The sequence below is a fragment of the Erinaceus europaeus genome, chromosome 5 (assembly GCF_950295315.1).
Source record: "Erinaceus europaeus chromosome 5, mEriEur2.1, whole genome shotgun sequence".
Taxonomy (NCBI): domain Eukaryota; kingdom Metazoa; phylum Chordata; class Mammalia; order Eulipotyphla; family Erinaceidae; genus Erinaceus; species Erinaceus europaeus.
In genome coordinates, this window is record NC_080166.1 from 52,307,961 (window position 1) to 52,326,569 (window position 18,609).

The following is an 18,609-nucleotide window of genomic DNA, read 5'->3' on the forward strand; positions in this document are numbered from 1 at the left end:
GTGGGTTGCTTGTGGGTCACTCCAAGAACTTGTCCTCCCTAGAAAGTAATAGTGGTAGGGACTGCCCCACTCTCTGCAGGGAGGCTGCATCATCCTACCCTGCCACTTGAGGAAGACTGGTCCTGAAATGAGTGCAGTCTAGAATGTTCTTAGCTGTGACCACAAACTGCAAGCTCAGACCAACAGGGACTCAGAGGTCACACAGGATCTTGAGATAAATACGAATAGATATAGGTTCAATATATATCAGCTATGGGTCAGGTTGATGGGGTAAACAAATAATTTCATTCATAAATTTTCTTCAAATTGAGAGTTACTCTCTACCTTAATCCAACTTTCTAGCCCTAGTTTCAAACTCTGACACCATCTTCTCAGACAATATTTTTTAAATTTTTTTAGTATTTATTTATTCCCTTTTGTTGCCCTCATTGTTTTTTTTTTTTTTTTAATTTTTTATTTAAGAAAGGATTAGTGAACAAAGGCATAAGGTAGGAGGGGTACAACTCCACACAATTCCCACCACCCAATCCCCATAACCCACCCTCTCCCATGATAGCCTTCCCATTCTCTAGCCCTCTGGGAGCATGGACCCAGGGTCGTTGAGGGTTGCAGAAGGTAGAGGGTCTGGCTTCTGTAATTGCTTCCCCGCTGAACATGGGCGTTGACTGGTCGGTCCATACTCCCAGTCTGCCTCTCTCTTTCCCTAGTAAGGTGTGTCTCTGGGGAATCTGAGCTCCAGGACACATTGGTGGGGTCTTCAATCCAGGGAAGCCTAGCCAGCATCCTGGTGGCATCTGGAACCTGGTGATTGAAAAGAGAGTTAACATACAAAGCCAAACAATTTGTTGAGCAATCATGGATCCCAAGTTTGGAATAGTGGAGAGGAAGTGTTAGGGAGGTACTCACTGCAAACTCTAGTGTAATCCTGCTTTCAGGTATATATTTTGCAGTAGTTTATGGATACGTGTGAACATAAGCTCTCTCTCACAGAAACTGTTGTATGTCTAGGTTATGGGACTTTGTTAGAAAGTGAACTACCTGAGATGAAATTAGAGTGTACTATAAAAGGAAAGGTCTCACCCGAGTAATGAAGCTGAAGGGTTGTCATTCCACACGTGAAGTCTCCGGACACAGTCTGAGGTGAAGCATGTTGAGGTGGCAATCATTGCGTTGGTTAGGTTGTGATCGGTGGATGCAATATTATTATTATTTTTTTATTTTTGCATTTGACTTTTTTAAAAATAAATTTTGTTTATTTTCCCTTTTTGTTTCCCTTATTGTTTAACATTGTTGTTGTTATTGATGTCGTTGTTGTTGGATAGGACAGAGAGAAATGGAGAGAGGAGGGGAAGACAGAGGGGGAGAGAAAGACAAACACCTGCAGACCTACTTCACCGATTATGAAGCGACTTCCCTGCAGATGGGGAGCCAGGGGCTCGAACTGGTATCCTTCCACTGGTCCTTGCGCTTTGTGCCCCGTGCACTTAACCTGCTGCGCCACCGCCTGACTCCCTGCATTTGACTCTTAACTATCTTTGATCTTCATGTTTTGATTCTCATGATTTCTGAATCCAGTCCTGCTTCTCTAATTATGCCAGTCACTGTTCCTGAATATCTAGATATGATTTTCTTTTTTTTAATTAAAGTTATATTATCTTTACTTATTTATTGGGTAGAGACAGCCAGAATTTGAGAGAGAAGGGGGAGATAGAGGAGGAGAGACAGACACCTGCAGACCTACTTCACCACTAGCAAAACTTTCCCCCTTTCCCACTTTTTTAGGTGGGGACTGGGGCTCAAACCCTGTTCCTTGCACCTTGTAACATGTGTGTTCAATCAGATGTGCTACCACCCAGCCCCCAGATCTGATTTTCTTACGTGGGATATTCTACTCTTTCCTCTGCCAATCTAGTCTCCATTCATCTGGTGAACCCTTTGCCCTAACTTCATTACTTCCATGAAACTTTCTTTCACCTCAGATATATCTCTAAAGTTCTTTTGTTTGGTTATCATCTGTGTGGTAAGGTTCATTAAATGATACATGTATCATATATGAACTTCTGGCTCTTATACAAAATTGACCACATAATTCAGAATAAATGCTACTAAATAATGAAAGTCAATGATGCATGACATTTGGGTTAAGCAACCTTAATTGCATCTGTACTCTTTCATTATGAACTGTATGATCTCAGGCAACTGTATAATTTACTTTTATTTCTTTTTGTATTCATCTTGAAAATATGGTCATTGATTCTGCTTCATCATGTTTCTATAAGAATCAAATGAGATACTGTATGTAAAAGCTTAACATGATGATCCTCAAGAAGTTGGTACTCAATCATTAAGATATAACAGATTCTTTTGATTCTAAAGTATAAATCTTATTATTTTTCTTATACTCATTTTGCTACTGCTTTGATTTTAGTTTGTAAAAAAAGAGGACATGGAACTCTTGAATTATTAAGTAAAAATAATTCCCCAGTTGAACATTTAAAAGTAGTATGTGTCTTGTCATAATTTATTTAAAATGTTGAGTATATTAGTTAAGATTATTGAAAACTTGAAACTCCTTTGACTTTTATAATAAACGTTACTCAATTTTTATTTTTAATAACTATTTTATTTTTATTATTTTTACAACCACAGCATACTCTGGCATATGTGATGATGAGGGTTGAGCTTAGGACCTCATGTCTGATAGTCTAGTGCTTTATCAATTATATCACCTCCCTGGATGCATACTCTTGCTTTACTATAAAAGAGCATAAAATTATCTAATACAGTTTTGGTCAGGAAATACTCTAAAAAGTTAACTCTAACTTGAACATTTTAAGAATCTGAGCTTTAGTTCAAAATGTGGTGGAGAGGATGAGGGTAAATAGTTGTCACTAGGAGAAATAACTGAAAAAATTGCTCAAAAGGACATTCATTCTCTCTCTCTCTCTCTCCCACTCTCCCTGTCTCTCTCTCTCTTTCTCTCTCCCACTCTCCCTGTCTCTCTCTCTCTCTCCCTGTCTCTCTCTCTCTCCCTTCCTCCCTTCCTTCCTATCTCAGGAATTAGATTCTGGAGTGTAGGGATAGGTAGGGAGAGAAGATGGCATAAAATTTTTAAATAAATAATAAAAAGAGTGCTTTGAGAATTAACTGCAGGTAGCCACTCAGGTGACTTGAGTGAAAATCACCACTTGTGGTAGGAGAATTTGTCCCTAAAGATTCACCCAAAATGTTGGAGATAAGCAGGATTAGAGATTAGAAGAAAGAGGAGACAGAATTCTAGCTATGCACACTCAGTTTCATGAACAGATACTTTCCCCAGCAAAGTAGAAAATAAAGAAGGATAATCAATATATGTATAATTTACTTCAAGTCTCTGGAATTAAATTATTTTAGTGGTGTTGGTTGAGTTTAAGAAAAAAAAGGGAGGTGTGTTTTGTTAGCAAGAGAGACCCCTAGGAGATGATTTCCTATTGCCAGTGAATTTTGAGATTGTCACTGGTCATGGAATTAGTAAATTCATCTTAATTGTCTAGAGTTTAGGGGACACAGAGAGCCCCACAACATCTTAGATATCAGTAGATTATGGAGTCTAAGGGCATGGCAATGGCATATAGTTATTTATAATCATCTTAAGAGCCAGTGAAGGTTAGAAAACTTGCATAATATGAATCTCAAGGTTCACTATATATAAATGACTTGATGGTTTAGGGAAAACACATTACTTCCAATTCTGTGATCAGAAGGAAATTTGCCCTGATGATTGAATGAATCACATGTGTGAATGTACATACAACATATAGTTCCTGATATGCATAAGATTTTTGAAATTTTGTTTTATTTATTTTTTAAATGTAGCTATTTTTAATCATCAGGATTTCATGACTCTAGGCCAACATTTTCTGATCTATGTCTAGATCTATATCTTTATGTAGAGAGTGTGCAGTACTGAAGCTTCCTCCAGTGTCAGCATCATGCAGTGTGCCGGGTACCTGGATCTGGGATATGGGTCTGGCAAAGCAGGAACTGTCCCCAGGGAACTGTCTCTAGTCTCATTGAGACATTTCCTTCTCCATGAGTTTTTATAAAGGTTTTCTTGAACTTGAAAGTTCATTGATTTCTGGTTCTTTCTCTCTCTCAATAAATACATAAAATCTTTTAAATAAATAAATAAAACCTTTTTTTTTCCAGGATAACACTGAAAGGGGGTGGAAAAAGAGAAGATTTCTTTCCTGTGCTTGCAATGTTTGAAACACACATTTCCTTGATAAAGAAAATGAGAATCATGACAATAATAATGAGATTCACAAGAAGCCTGGTGAGAGGATGGAGAACAGTATCAATTTATAGAAGTTGTGAATTTCCTTACATTTATGAAGCCAAGATAAATAATTTTTTTTTATTTTCAAGAGTGTGTGTTAATATTTTCTATTTCCTCCCGAAACAAGCCCTGTGATAGATAAATATTACCACATGTTTTTTTTTTTTTGATGGAGGTCAGAAAGCAGGACATAAAGGCTCCATACCAACTGCCGTTTTCCTATCAATTATTTTTTCTTTTCTAATTTGGAGCCTCACACATGCACCGTTTTTCTGTTTCTTGGTCATTTGTCTCATTCAGATAAATATTTTCAGAGAGAGGAAGAGAAAGACTCCCTGGGTGTTCTTGCTCTGTGTGGTGCTGGGGCTCCAACCTGGGCTGTGCATGGCAAGACACACGCCCAACCTTGTCCTATCATTCCACCCCTTTTTTCTGTATCCATTGACCAAAATAGGTGAATGGACCCTTACATGTTAGCATTAACACTTTGATCTTAAAACCAGAATAGTCTAGTGTTTTACTTGGCTACAGCAAAAGATCTTTGAGTGACAGATGAGTCCATTTGTATCAAACCTTGAGAAAATACACTACTTTGAAAGCAATAACACCTCCAAAGAATTTTGAAGATGATAGCCATTTCCTCACTGTCTCTCCCTCGAATATATTTTCATTCCGCCTCATCACGAACATGTCTTTTGGGTAATCTGAGCTGCATGCTTTCCCTACAAGACAGGCAAAGACAGGCAAAGATAAAAGAAAAGGAAGAAAAGGTTTCATTTTCAAGGAAATGATTTTCAGTACCTAAGTCTTCACTCCTATTCATCACTGCTAAGTGCTTTAAAACTGCTGAGTACAGTGTTCTGGGAGCAACCAGGACATCAGTCTTACGCCTATTGTTCTTAAACTGAGGTCCCTAGTGCCTTTCACAGTGTGTATTGCATCAATGAAATGATGCTTTTAGGAGCCTTATGTCAAGCATGAGAAAAGTTTCTTTTTCATTCCTGTTACCTTAAAAAATCTCATATAAGAAGGCTTCAGAGAGGAGTAAATTGCTAATTCACATATGATACATTGCATATGAAAAATAGAAATGAGTAATTATATATTGGAAATTTATATGAGTCTGTAAAGCAGATAGCATCATGTCTCTTGTAAAGAAGTAAAGTTGGATATTTTTTTAAAATTATGTTTATTTATTTTTTGGATAGAGACAGAAATTGAGAGAGGGAGATAGAAAGACACCTGTAGCACTGCTTCACCACTGGCAAAAATTTCCCCGAAGGTGGGGATTGGGGGCTCGAACCTAGGTCCTTGTGCATTGTAACGTGTATGCCAACAGGTACGTGGCCACTGGCTCCTGAAATTGGGCATTTTAATGGATTTTATCTTTGGTAATTTTTCATATGTAATGTTGATCACTGATTATTTTGTTAAGCTGTCTAATGAACTAATATACTTTGCCTCTCCCCTAATTCAGACATAAATTCTATAGTTGTTAATTCTACTATTTAGTCCATGTTCACTATGAATATACTTTTTAAGATTAATGCTGTTCATACTTTTGTATTGAAGATACCAATAAGTACATTGAGTCACTAGCTTTTGTGGTTTTAAATTTAGTACATGTTATTTTTTCTTGAATATTTGTCATTGTGTCTTGTAGAACTTTGAAATATCTGTCTCTTGTTAAGTAAACTTGACAGAGTTAGATCAAGAATAGGATTTCAAGTGCATTTAAAGGAAATCTACCATCTACATAACTTCATGCTTTTCACAATTTATAAATGAAATTTTATATTATTCCATACATTTTCTATACAGCTTTAAAAATGTATTATTTGGCAACTGAATTTTAAACAGGCCTTACACTATTGTTGGATTCAGTTTCTGACATCATTGCTCCCTAGGCAGTAATATTTCTCACGGGGATATATATAAATACATGTTTTTAATGTACAAAAAAAAGGTGGGGTGTGGGCAGCAGTGGCACACCAAGTTAAGCACACCTAGTACAAAGTGCAAGGACTTACACAGGAATCCCTGTTTAAGTCCCCACTCCCTGTCTGCAAGGTGGTTGCTTCACAAGTGGTGAAGCAGGTCTGTGGTGTCTCTCTGTCTCTCTCCCTGTTTCTCCCTTCCCTCTAACTTTATCTCTTTCCTATCCAATTAAATGGGATACTCCTGGTGAGGAATAATGGATTCTTTTTTTTAAATCTTTCTATATTTATTTATTTTCCCTTTTGTTGGCCTTGTTTTTTTTTTTATTGTTGTTATAGCTATTATTGTTGTTGTTATTGATGTCGCTGTTGGATAGGACAGAGAGAAATGGAGAGAGGAGGGGAAGACAGAGAGGAGGAGAGAAAGATAGACACCTGCAGATCTGCTTCACCACCTGTGAAGTGATTCCCCTGCAGGTGGGGAGCCGGGGGCTTGAACTGGGATCCTTATGCCGGTTCTTGCACTTCACGCCACGACCACCCGACTCCTGAGCAGTGGATTCTAAGCCCCAAGTGATAAGCCTGGAGGCAAAAAAAAAAAGTCCAGTGAAATAGTTCACTTGGGTAGTGTGTTGCATTCCCATGTATGTGATCCAGGTTCAGCACATTTCCCTGCTCCCACACACACCCATACACACATTGCAGGAGATGTCAGTGAGGTGGTTGCTTCATGCTCTCTGCTTCTTTGTCTCCCTTGTCTCTATCTAAAAGAAACGTGAAGAAACTGTCAGATCAAACACTGAAGTTGAAGGATACTCTCTTCTCCTAGTGTTCAGCTCTGATTTTATGTGTGGTTAGAGCAAAGACAGCTGTTTCATTAAGTTTTAGAAGAAGGGAAAGATGTTGTGTATGCTGTCTGAGGGCCCTTCTGTGTTATTGTGAAAGACTGTGGTACATAAATGCTACGTCTCCAGATAGTCAAACAAAATACTCACAACCAAGTACTAATGTGTTAACCTTATTCATGGTAAAGACAGATAATATGTTAGTTGTATCTGCAACTCAGTTTTGAAAGTAAGATATGGTACCTATTTTAGAGCTTCAACATTGCAATTTGGGCTACTTCAGTAGAACTTGAGTGCACTTTGACTCCCCTACATCATTCATGTCTCAACTGGAGTATTATGTTCATTTCTGGGTTTTAACACAGATTGTCTAGAACTCAGAGGACAGTGAGAATGGTGGAAGCGGACTCATTCCTTATCACATATAGAGTTGTTTAAGCACTATGGTTGTTCAAGAGAAGAAAGAAAGTGATGAGGTAGTTGTAGAATTGATGCTTACATAAGGCTATTTCTTTAAGACTGTACATTTTAGTATAACTAATAGCTTCCCTAAACTTACTTTCCCTTGTTATTAACCTCTTATTTGAAAAAGACATTTCTGTTATAATTAATGAGTCAGTATCAACATAATACTTTTAGCTGGAGTTCATAATGTGTTAATAGTCCATGAGTCTTGGTTACTGTTCTTTATTTACATCCATCCAGGGTTCTCATTCAGGATTGCAAATTCTTTGTGGCCCTCCTGTTTACACAGACTCCTCTTGACTGCCAGTTTCTCTGGTTTTCTTTGCTCTTAGTGATCTCAGTAGTTTAGAATAGTATTTGTCAGGAACACTATAGAATTTCCATCATTTGGTATCTTTTTAAAATTTTTAAAAATTTATTTAAAATCTTTTATATCTTTTTCTTGTAATTTTTCTTTTTTTGTTTTTCTTGTAATTAGATTGAAATTGGGTGAAGACTACCAAAAGGAAAATAGTCTTGATCACATTAACAAAATAGCTTATCTTGATTATGTCACAAAAGTGGTATCTGTCTATTAAATTGTCGTTTGAAGAATAATTTATGCTTTACTCTTCAGATGGAAGTGTGAGCAGCTCACACAGTAACTCTGAAGACACAGTAGCTACATAAAACACAAGAATCATCACTATACCATATAGCTATTTTTCCTCACTTATTTATCAAGTCATTTGTGTATAGCAGTATGTGCTAGTATGCATTTTTTTAAAATTTTAACTTAGGTTAAATAGTATGTGTTTTTAAGTTGTCCCTGTTTTGCTGAGTTCATTCAGTTGAACAGTGTTTGCCTTTTGACATATATCTTCATCACTGTGAGACTTGTGGGTTAGCGTCTTCTTACATTTGCTATTATGAGATGCAGGGTCACTTTGTATATTCCTCCCCACCCCGCCCAGATTCAACTATTTCCCCAAACATTCTTGACTCCTTTCATTGTACCATGAACAAACAAAATTCGGGTGCTACGTATGCTCTTGGCTATTTAATGACATTTCTCTTTACCCTCTTTACTAACAGAACAAGAAGCTATAAGTATATATAATAGATTCTCTTTCCATCTTTCCACCTCTCTCTCTCTCTCTCTCTCTATATATATATATATATATGTGTGTGTGTGTGTGTGTGTGTGTGTATGTACATATATAGTAGGTTTATATTATAGTTTCCCTTTCACCATATATATATATACATACATATATATATATAAAATATGTGTGAATGCAACTCTTTGTACATTTACTATTAGATGGAAAATACATATTAAAATTTATACTTACTAATATTCCCAGCCCCAGTTCATTAACAGAAGTGCCGTTCTAGCCTTTTTCTGGTCACTTTATTCTATTTTTTAAATTTTTGAAACATTTAATCTTAAGTATTCATTACTGGATAGAGACAAGAAATTGAGAAGGGAGACAGAAGGGCACCTGCAGGTCTGCTTCACCACTCTGGGGACTTGAACCCTGGTTCCTGCACACTGTAATGTGTAATGTTAACCAGGCACACCATCACCTGGCCCCTTCCTGCTCACTTGTAACCTTCAACCCCAACTTGCTCTCACCATTCATCATTCATTGTTTGATTTTAGTATTGGATTATTATTGATTTCAACTGAAGTTTAAATAAATAAAAGCTGAACCTTTCTCATAGTCTTAGAAAAACATAGTATTAATATTTCTAAAAGGGTATTTTTTCCTGTATATCTTTTTTTTCATCTCCTGTGTCTTGCACATGTGTAATTTCATTGCTCCAGAGCTGGTTTTTTAGTCTATAGAGGTGTAGTGATGTGCGTAACTTCAGTTTAGATTAAGTATCATGTATGTGAGACAGAGAGGATGACAGAGACACCACGAGATTGAACGTTCACTGTATGTCATCTTATCTCCTATGTGGCGTCATGACTTGAATCAAGACCATGACTATTACAAGTTGTATGCACTACCCGGTGAACTATCTCTAGAACTTCCCTCCCACCCTTGTAAATTCTTACGATTTAAAAATGTACTTGGATCCTAGATATTTTCTCTCTTATGTAAAGACTGATATACTTAGCTTTTTTTTTCTCACTAAAATTTGGACTATAGAGAATATAAACTCTCAGAGAATTCCCACACTATCAGTCTATCTATCGCTTTAGCCTTCTTTTCTAACAATCGTATTCCCTACGTGATAGCTTCATTTATAATAAGAAAATTGGCTAATTTGAATTTAGGCCTCTAGACTATAAATATCTGCACTTCCTAGAGTGATGCCAAAGAATTATTCCTCATCTCTTGCAGATAACTCACAGAGAACAATAGCTTTAGGATCTGTAACAATTGAACACTGGTCATACTCTAATTTACTACATTCCTGTAATCATTGAGGAAAGTAGGGATTGGGCTTTAAAATTTAAATCAAGTCTTTTAAAGGTGGCTAGATGCTTAGAAACATGCTGAAAAGTCATTTTTCAATAATGATCTGTATTTTTTCAGTGTAAGTTATAAGGAAAATAATGTTAAGACCTTGCATAAAACAGTTAACATGCCTCCATTTAGTCTTGCTAGTTCACCACTAGCTAACATAGAACATGTGTAATGTAAAAAAAGCACAGAACTTGGGACCGGGCGCTAGCACAGCAGGTTTAACCACATAGAGTGAAGCACAAAGACCGACATAAGGATCCTAGTTCAAGCCCCTGCCTCCCCACCTGCAAGGGGTGTTGCTTCACAAGCAGTGAAGCAGGTCAGCAGGTGTCTTTCTGTTCCCATCTCTGTCTTCCCCTCCTCTCTCCATTTCTCTCTGTCCTATCCAACAACAATAGCAGTAACAACAAGGGCAACAAAATGGGGGGAAAATAACCTCCAGGAGCAGTAGATTTCTAGTGCAGACATTGAGCCCCAGCAAAAACCCCGGAGGCAAAAAAAAAGTCACAGAGAACCCAAGAATATTTATTTCCCTTTGGGTTTTAGTAAATATATATTGATACTTCCCAGCAGTGTCTGTCTGTGGCCTAACATTTTAGGAAACTGAAAAAAAAAGATTAATATTTCCCTTCAGAATTTTAAGAAAAAATGGAAGTACAAAACCAGTACGAACAGTAGGCAAAATGATGAGTAGATTAAGTTGTTTTTGTCACCTCTTTTTAGTTATAGCTCTCATTCATCTTCTTACCATACATCATGACTTACTCTGCATGTGACTGTACCCTTTTTTTCCATTTACCTTTGTTTGTTGACATTGACAGTAAACGGTGTGCAGAATCAGACATAGTTCCACACAGTCCCTGTTGTGCACAGTTGGGACAGGCAAGCATTAACCAGATTCCTCTCTCTCTCTCTCTCTCTCACACACACACACACACACACACACACACACACACACACACACACACACACCACACACACACACACACACCACACACACACACACACACACACACACACACACACACACACACACACACACCACACACACACACACACACACACACACACACACACACTGGGACAGATGCTCTGGAAAAGAAAAACACAGGGTTCAAAGAATCTCTGAGGAGGGGGCATATGAACTGATCCAGTAGATCAGAAGATCATGAATGGTTCTCCTGAGGAGGGGTTGTTTATACTGTGTTCTGGAAAAATAAGAATTAATCAGAAAAGAGAAAATAGAAAGAGAGAGAAACTCATATGGTAAAAGATCAACTGCTGAGAGGGAAATATAAGGAAAGTCCAAAGGTTCAGGATGGAGGTGAGAGAGGAGGCCAAGCAGATGGGCAAAGCTTTTTGGATCATGCTAAAGATTTTTGCATGATACTGAAAGTTATGGCCAACCACTACATTTCCTAAGTCAAGAATCCACTTCACATTTATGTTACTCTAAAACTCAAAATTTAGGCCATATTTCAAAGAAAAAAAATGCAGTCATCCAACCTCTAACACAGTTGCATTTCTCAATGTGTTTGAAACACTCATTGTGACCAAGACGGTCACTGTGACCAAATGGTCTTGTTTAATTCATAAACCTATGTATGTGTTTATATAGAAAATCTTATTTTATATTTTATTTTTCTAATGACAGTAGCAAATATATCACCTGTCTCTTTAAGTCTTTTTTTATGAACTTTTTCTTTCATCTTCTTTTTTTTTTTCTCTTTGTTCTCTTTCCCTGTATCCCTAGTACTCATTTTAACTCTTTCTATTTCCCAGTTGTGATGGGAGGCATCTTAGCAGGCAGAGAAGTGCAACCAAGCAGGTCTAATAGAGAGGAAAAAAAAGAGGGAGGCTGCTCTTGACCAGTGAAGTTTTGATCATCTTCAGCATGTTTAAGTTCTTCCCCTTTCCAATCACTTTGTCATCCTGACTTGAAACTTAAGAGAGTCTGTCTGATGTCTTGATGTTCTTTATTAAATATATGCCACACTCTAGAATCTGTTATTGTTGCCCAGTGATTGTAAAACTACATACTGTCTTTACTCCATGCAGTGACTTTCTAGTCTTTAGTTTCACCATCTACCCCAGTCTCCTCCCCTTTCCTTCCACAGGGATTTCTGTAAAGGGAAGAGCCAAGCCCTTCCCTCTCCTACTGCATTCCTGGTATGTGTCCAGAGTTTTAAATACGTAATGGCTTGACCTTGGGGATAGCACCTTCAACTCTGCATTGTCTCTGGGAAATGTTTTGCATTGGTTGAAATATGTTCTCCTCGCTCATTTGTCAACCTTTTTTTTTCATCCTGTTCCTTTTGAAAACAGTTATCTTCTCTCTGGGGCCCAGGCCATGGAGCATCAGTTTGAGCCCACGCATTACCATTCACAGGGTTTCTGGTTTGAGTCCCTGTTTTCCATTCATAAGGGAGATGTTTCATGAGCTGTGAAGCTGGGCTAGAGGTGTCTCTCTTTATCTCTCCTTCTCTAGCTCCCCTTCCCCTCTCAATTTCTTTATGTTCTATCAAATAAAATAGAAGAAAAGAGAGGCAAAATGGCCACCAGAAGCAGTGGATTTGTAATGCCCCAGTGATAACCCGGTGGAAATTAAAAACACAAAAACAAAACAAACAAAAAACTCCCTCTTTAATTCACATAATCTGCTTAGTGAGACTTGCCTTTTCTTTTGAAATATATCTGAAAACTTATCCTTTCTTGGATACTTATCCTTTCTTGGATGTTTTCCTCAGGCCTTCCACTGTATTTAATCCCAAGTTTCTGTGCCTACCTCACTATACATTGTTTTTACTCTTAAAAATTACATTCCAAATAGGATTATGCATGCTGTTTTGATGTCTGCTTTCACCTCAAGACTAAATTTCTTGCGAGTTTATTGTCCTATCTGCCTCATTCATTGTGTCTGTCCCCTGCTGCCCAGTCTAGATTTGGGCACTTTCTTTGTACCTGACAGATGTTTCTTTGACTAATGAATTAATCCCTATCTTTTTTGCTCTTCTTGTAAGTCATCCCAAGTTCTCTATGTTCATTTCAACAGAGTTCTTACTGGTGAGTGATATTCAGGCAAACTTGATTCTCTACAAGTAGTTTTCCTTTTCAGCTACTGTAGCTCTCTTTCATTACTGTCACAAATGTGCATAAAAATTCTTAATTTGTCTTGTTTGAAATAGCTACCTGTAGTCTACGGCTATACCACCCTGAACACGCCCTATCTCGTCTGATCTCGGAAGCTAAGCAGGGTCAGGCCTGGTTAGTACTTTGATGGGAAATAGCTACCTGTCACCTTTTATCTGAGCCTTCATATACCCCCACCCCCACTCCATGATAACTCAACCTGGCTTTTCTCTCACTTCAAAGTGTAAAACAAATATGTAACTTATTTATTCCTTTAAGCTAAATTTATGGAAGTTGCATTTCTGACTCTTAGCAATTTACTCCACATGTTTCCATCATTTAGATTTTTTTCTCATTTCTCAATGTACCTTGTGTAAGGCACTAGTCAACATGAATACATAATAAAACCTGATTAATATTCCAAAGTATCATTAGAAATAAATTTTACCAGGGGGATCAGGTGGTAGCGCAATGGGTTAAGCGCACACGGTGCGAAGTGCAAGAACTGGTGTAAGGATCCTGGTTCAAGCTCCTGGCTCTCCACCTGCATGGGAGTCACTTCACAAGTGGTGAAGCACTTTTGCAGGTGTCTATCTTTCTCTCCCAGTCTGTCTTCCCCTCCTCTCTCCATTTCTTTCTGTCCTATCCAACAACAATGATAACAATAACAACAAGGACAACAACAATGGGTAACATAGCTTCCAGGAGCAGTGGATTCATAGTGCAGGCACCAAGCCCCAGCAATGACCTAAAAGGGGGGGGGGGGAAGGAGGGAAGGAAGGAGGGAAGGAAGGAAGGAAAAGAAGGAAGAAAGAAAGGAAGGAAGAAAGAAAGAAAGAAAGGAAGAAAGAAAGGAATTTTACTATACTTGCAGAGAGGGAGAACTAAAAAGAGCTAAGTAGCTCACCCAAATTCACACAACTTTAAATGGCAGACTGAGACTTGACCTCCTCTGATAATATTCCATGCATGCCTTCTTTCTCCATACCATATTGTTCTTATTTGCTCACATCTAATTCAAGAAAAACTATTCAAAATGTTTCTGCTTCTTCATCCTCTTATTTTGTGGACTTGTTGCAACACAGATCTAGTTCTTGGCACTAGGTCAGCATCTGTCATTTTCTGTATTCTGAAGTCAGTTTTAAAAAAAAAAAAATATATATATAGTTTGTTTTCTCCTCTTGGAAACAAAGATGTTTTATGTTTTGTTGTTGTTGTTGTTGCTGTTGTTCTGTTTCTTTTAAAATTTTAATTGATAGGACAGAGAGAATTCAGAAGGAAAAGGGAAATAGAGGGAGAGAGACAGAGAGACACCTGCAGACCTGCTTCACCACTTAGGAAGTTTTCTCCTGCAAGTGGGGGCCCGGGGCATGAACCTGGGTGCATGAACCAGGTGTGCCACTCATGATGTATTTTTCTGTTCTTCTTTTTCTTTTTAAAAATTTCTTTATTGGAGGATTAATGGTTTACTTTCAACAGTAAAATACAATAGTTTGTACATGTGTGACATTTCTCAGTTTTCCGTATAACAATTCAACCCCCACTAGGACTCCTCCACCATCATGTTTTCTTTCTTTTTGCATTGGATTTCATTCTCTCTGAGAAATAGTACAGTTTGGTCGTTAAGAGGCTAGATTGAGGACAGAGGAGATAGCATAATGGTTATGCAAAAGACTGTCATGCCTGAGGCTCTGAGTTCCCAGGTTCAATCCCAACACCACCGTAAACCAGAACTGAGCAGTGCTCTGGTATCTCTCTGTCTCTCTGCCTCTCTCTCTCTCTCCCTCTCTTCCACTCCCCCCTCTCTCATAACATAAAATATATTTAAAAGTTTAAAAAGAAATCTAGATTCATAAGGCTGGCTTTTAAAGTCTAAATTCTGGGTCTCCTCTGGTATTAGTAATATCATTCTGGAAAGTGTGCACCTGTCTATACTTTTGTTTCATAGCTGAATAAAGGGGTGTATAAAGAAAGGAGTTGTGTATAATGAACCAGTTTGTGCTCTCACAGTACTTAACCCACCTTGAGTAAATGCTACTTAACAATTTCCTCATACCCTTTAGGGGTTCTTTGCACCCAGATGATCTTCTGAAGTCCCAGCTGAGTGATTATTGCAGGGTAGCTTGTCATCGGCTGCTGAGTGTAAGGGACAACACTTTTACTGGAAATATATGTTAATTAACATGTCCTTTTATTGGTTTCTCTTTCAATGAATCGGACTGTTCCAACTCTGGGGGACCAACATATTGTCAGGCTCTCTTCTGCTCATATTTCTTTGATGTTGATATTCCTCTGGGGTCATCACTCAACACTTCTTGTGACAATCTTCTTTCTTGTCCTTGGGCCTGTGTTCCTGGAAGTCAAGCACCTGCTACCCAACCCCTGCAGCTGTTTTCCCAGTGACCTGACAGTGCCCAGGAAGACCATACCAATATGGAGTTCATGGTTAGGAGTCAGAAAAATGATTTTTCTTGCTCTTTATAAAGACACTAAATATTATATATTTATTTTGAACAGAGGCAGAGTGACATTGAGAGGGAATGGCAAGATAGGATGAATGGGAAAGACACCTGCAGCACTGTTATTCTGTTCATGAAGCTTCCTTCCTGCAGGTAGTGGCCAAGGGCTTGAACCTGGTTCCTTACACACAGTACTGTGTGTGTTCACCCAGTTGTATCATCACCTATCCTCCAAACTTTACTCCTCCTTGTTCTTATTTTCCTTTTTCTTTTAATATTTATTTCCTTTTGTTGCCCTTGTTGTTTTATTGTTGTGGTTGTTGTTGGATACGACAGAGAGAAATGGAGAGAGGAGGGGAAGACAGAGAGGGGGAGAGAAAGATAGACACCTGCAGACCTGCTTCACTGCTTGTGAAGCGACTCCCCTGTAGGTGGGGAGCCGGGGGCTCGAACCAGGATCCTTATGCCGGTCCCTGCACTTTGCACCATGTGTGCTTAACACACTGCGCTACCGCCCGACCCCGACTCCCATTTTCCTTCTTCTTATTCCTCTTTTCTCTTCCTCTCCTACTTCTCCTTCTTTTCCAAATTGAGCACCCAAATCACATGCACTTTAACCATTAGCAATAGTTCAACATCCAAAAAGAAGAATGAGAAAAGGTCTCTGAGTTAATCACTATCTCTGATTTTGCAAAATGGCAAAACCGTACACAACATTATTTCACAATCATGTGGCTTATTGTCTTGAGAAGTTAGCTCTGAGATATAGTGACCATGTGAGAATGTAAAAAAGACTTTCTATTATACATAAAATGTGCGTTAAATATATTTCTTGCCCGCTAACCACAGTCTCATATTAAGTTACTATTTTCTTAAACTATATTTATTTTTCTAAAACAAAAGCAAAACTCTAAAGGAGCTTTTAAAAGAGGAGTCAAACCTAACTAGAGAAAAAAATATTTCACTTCAAAGTGAACATATTTAAAATAATTGAGAGAGTGAAATGCGTAGTTTAAAAATAACTATATTCCAATGATTTTCATCCCAGTGATTTACTTGGAAATTAGTTTTCATCCACAACATCTTCATTTGTCTTCTAATTTTCATGCAATTTGAAAGGGTTGGATTCCTTACCCAAGAGATCATGCTGGCCAAATCTCAAAGGATTGACTAAAGCATTATGATTTTACAGGCAAATTTCTAGTTTTCATTTCAGGAAGTTGGTTTCTTGACTGCCATCTCTAAAAATACCATATTTGTATAATGCTTGGGCATATTACATTTCTCTCCTGAGACCTATTCCATGTAAAATTTTTGATGAGACAAATTATCCAATTTAAGAGTGTGAAATGTTCCTTTTGTGATATTAAAATCTCAGCTGGTATAGAGGGTTTAAAAGCATGTCCAAAGAACAGTGTATTAATGAGCCTCTACCCCCACCCCACCCCACATTTTATTTTTTTGGTAGTTCCTATGGCTTCACTGCTCCAGACTGACTTCTTTCAGGCAGGTAAATAGCCTGCCCCCCCCCCCCTCTCTGCCATGCATGTGGTAGACAAAGCAGGATTACTCCAACAGAAACATTTTTCTTCTCAGAATCTTCTAATTTTTTTTAGATGGACACTAAGAATCAGAGGGATAGAGGGGCAGAGAGTAAAGAGACCATAGCAAAGGAGCTTCCTTCAGTGCAGCAGGGGTTGGACTCCAACCTTTATCACTCACATAGCAAAGCAGTGCACTATACACAAGCATGCACACTAGTAATTAGGAGTCAAGTAGCTTTCAAGATTTATTTATCTATTGGTTAATGAGATAGATAGAATCAGAGTATCATCTTAACACTGACCACATGGCAGTGTCAGGGATAGAACAGGAAACCACATTTTTTGTAAGTTCACTGCTCAACCAAGTACACTACCTTCTAAGTCATGTGCTAACCTGCTTTAAAAAAATGCTATAACAATATCATGTTTTCAATATATTTCAATTCCCTTTCAAAAATTGTTAAAGCACACACTTATCCTAATCTTCGTACTCTGTATTGTTCCTATTTCAAACCTCCCCCAAAAAGCATTTACAATGAAATGCATAAGCAAAATAGCTAGTAATTATTTGAAATTGGAAAGAGTTATTTCGTTTTCCAGTATCAGAAACTTACTTTCCAATGCTAAGTTAGATCTAAGAAGAGTCATTCTTGTGAACAAATAAAATTCCAGACTAGTCACATATTGTAAGATTGTCCCCATCACTTGGGCAGATATATAGGCTGGTGTAGGCACAGTTCTGCTGCAATAACAGTCAGTCTGTCCTGTTACGGACTGTCGAGACTTTTCATCACAGCAGACTTCATGTGCTTGCTTAGTGCAGCATCTCATATCCTTCCTAGGTGTCGAAGGTTCCTCTGACAGAGACCTCAGACACAGAGATGAAACTCATCTAGAAAAATCAGTCACATTTAAGTTTTATTCCCTTAGAGGGTAAAAGACAGGCGGGACAGGAATAGAGAAAAAGATGAGAGATATCGCAGCACTGCTTCATTGTCCAGGAATCTTCCCTTCTGCATGTTGTTCCCATGTGGTAGCGGTTGTCTTGAATTCAGGGTTTTTTTTTTTTTTTCTTTTTCTTCATGTCAAACGGGAAATGTGCTGACATAACAAGGTTTATGGGTGGCACATCTCACACAGTTGCATAACAACCCAATCATCACGCTTATGAACTACAAAAGGATCTTGAATTCAGATTTTCATGCATGAAAAAGTGTGAGTGCTCAACTGGCGAGCTATCTCCTAACCCACATTACATGTTCTTTTAAAATTTATTTTTAATGAGAGATACAGAGAGAAAGATATTCAAAGAGATAAAGAGAGACCAGAGTCTAAACCTGGGACTTCAGAGTCTCAGGTATGAAAGTCTTTTTGCATAACCACTGTGCTGTTCACCCCTTCCCATTTCATTTTCTAAAAACAATGGAACTTTTTTTTAATATCAAGGAAG

The 18,609-nt window shown here is 38.0% G+C and overlaps 1 non-coding gene across 1 annotated transcript; it reads right to left on the reverse strand.

The window, feature by feature from the left end:
• Positions 1 to 18,242: 18,242 nt before the first annotated feature.
• Positions 18,243 to 18,343, reverse strand: LOC132538888 (small nucleolar RNA U13). Its single transcript, XR_009550193.1, has one exon. It is a non-coding gene; the product is annotated as a small nucleolar RNA U13 (small nucleolar RNA).
• Between the last annotated feature and the right edge of the window lie 266 nt (positions 18,344 to 18,609).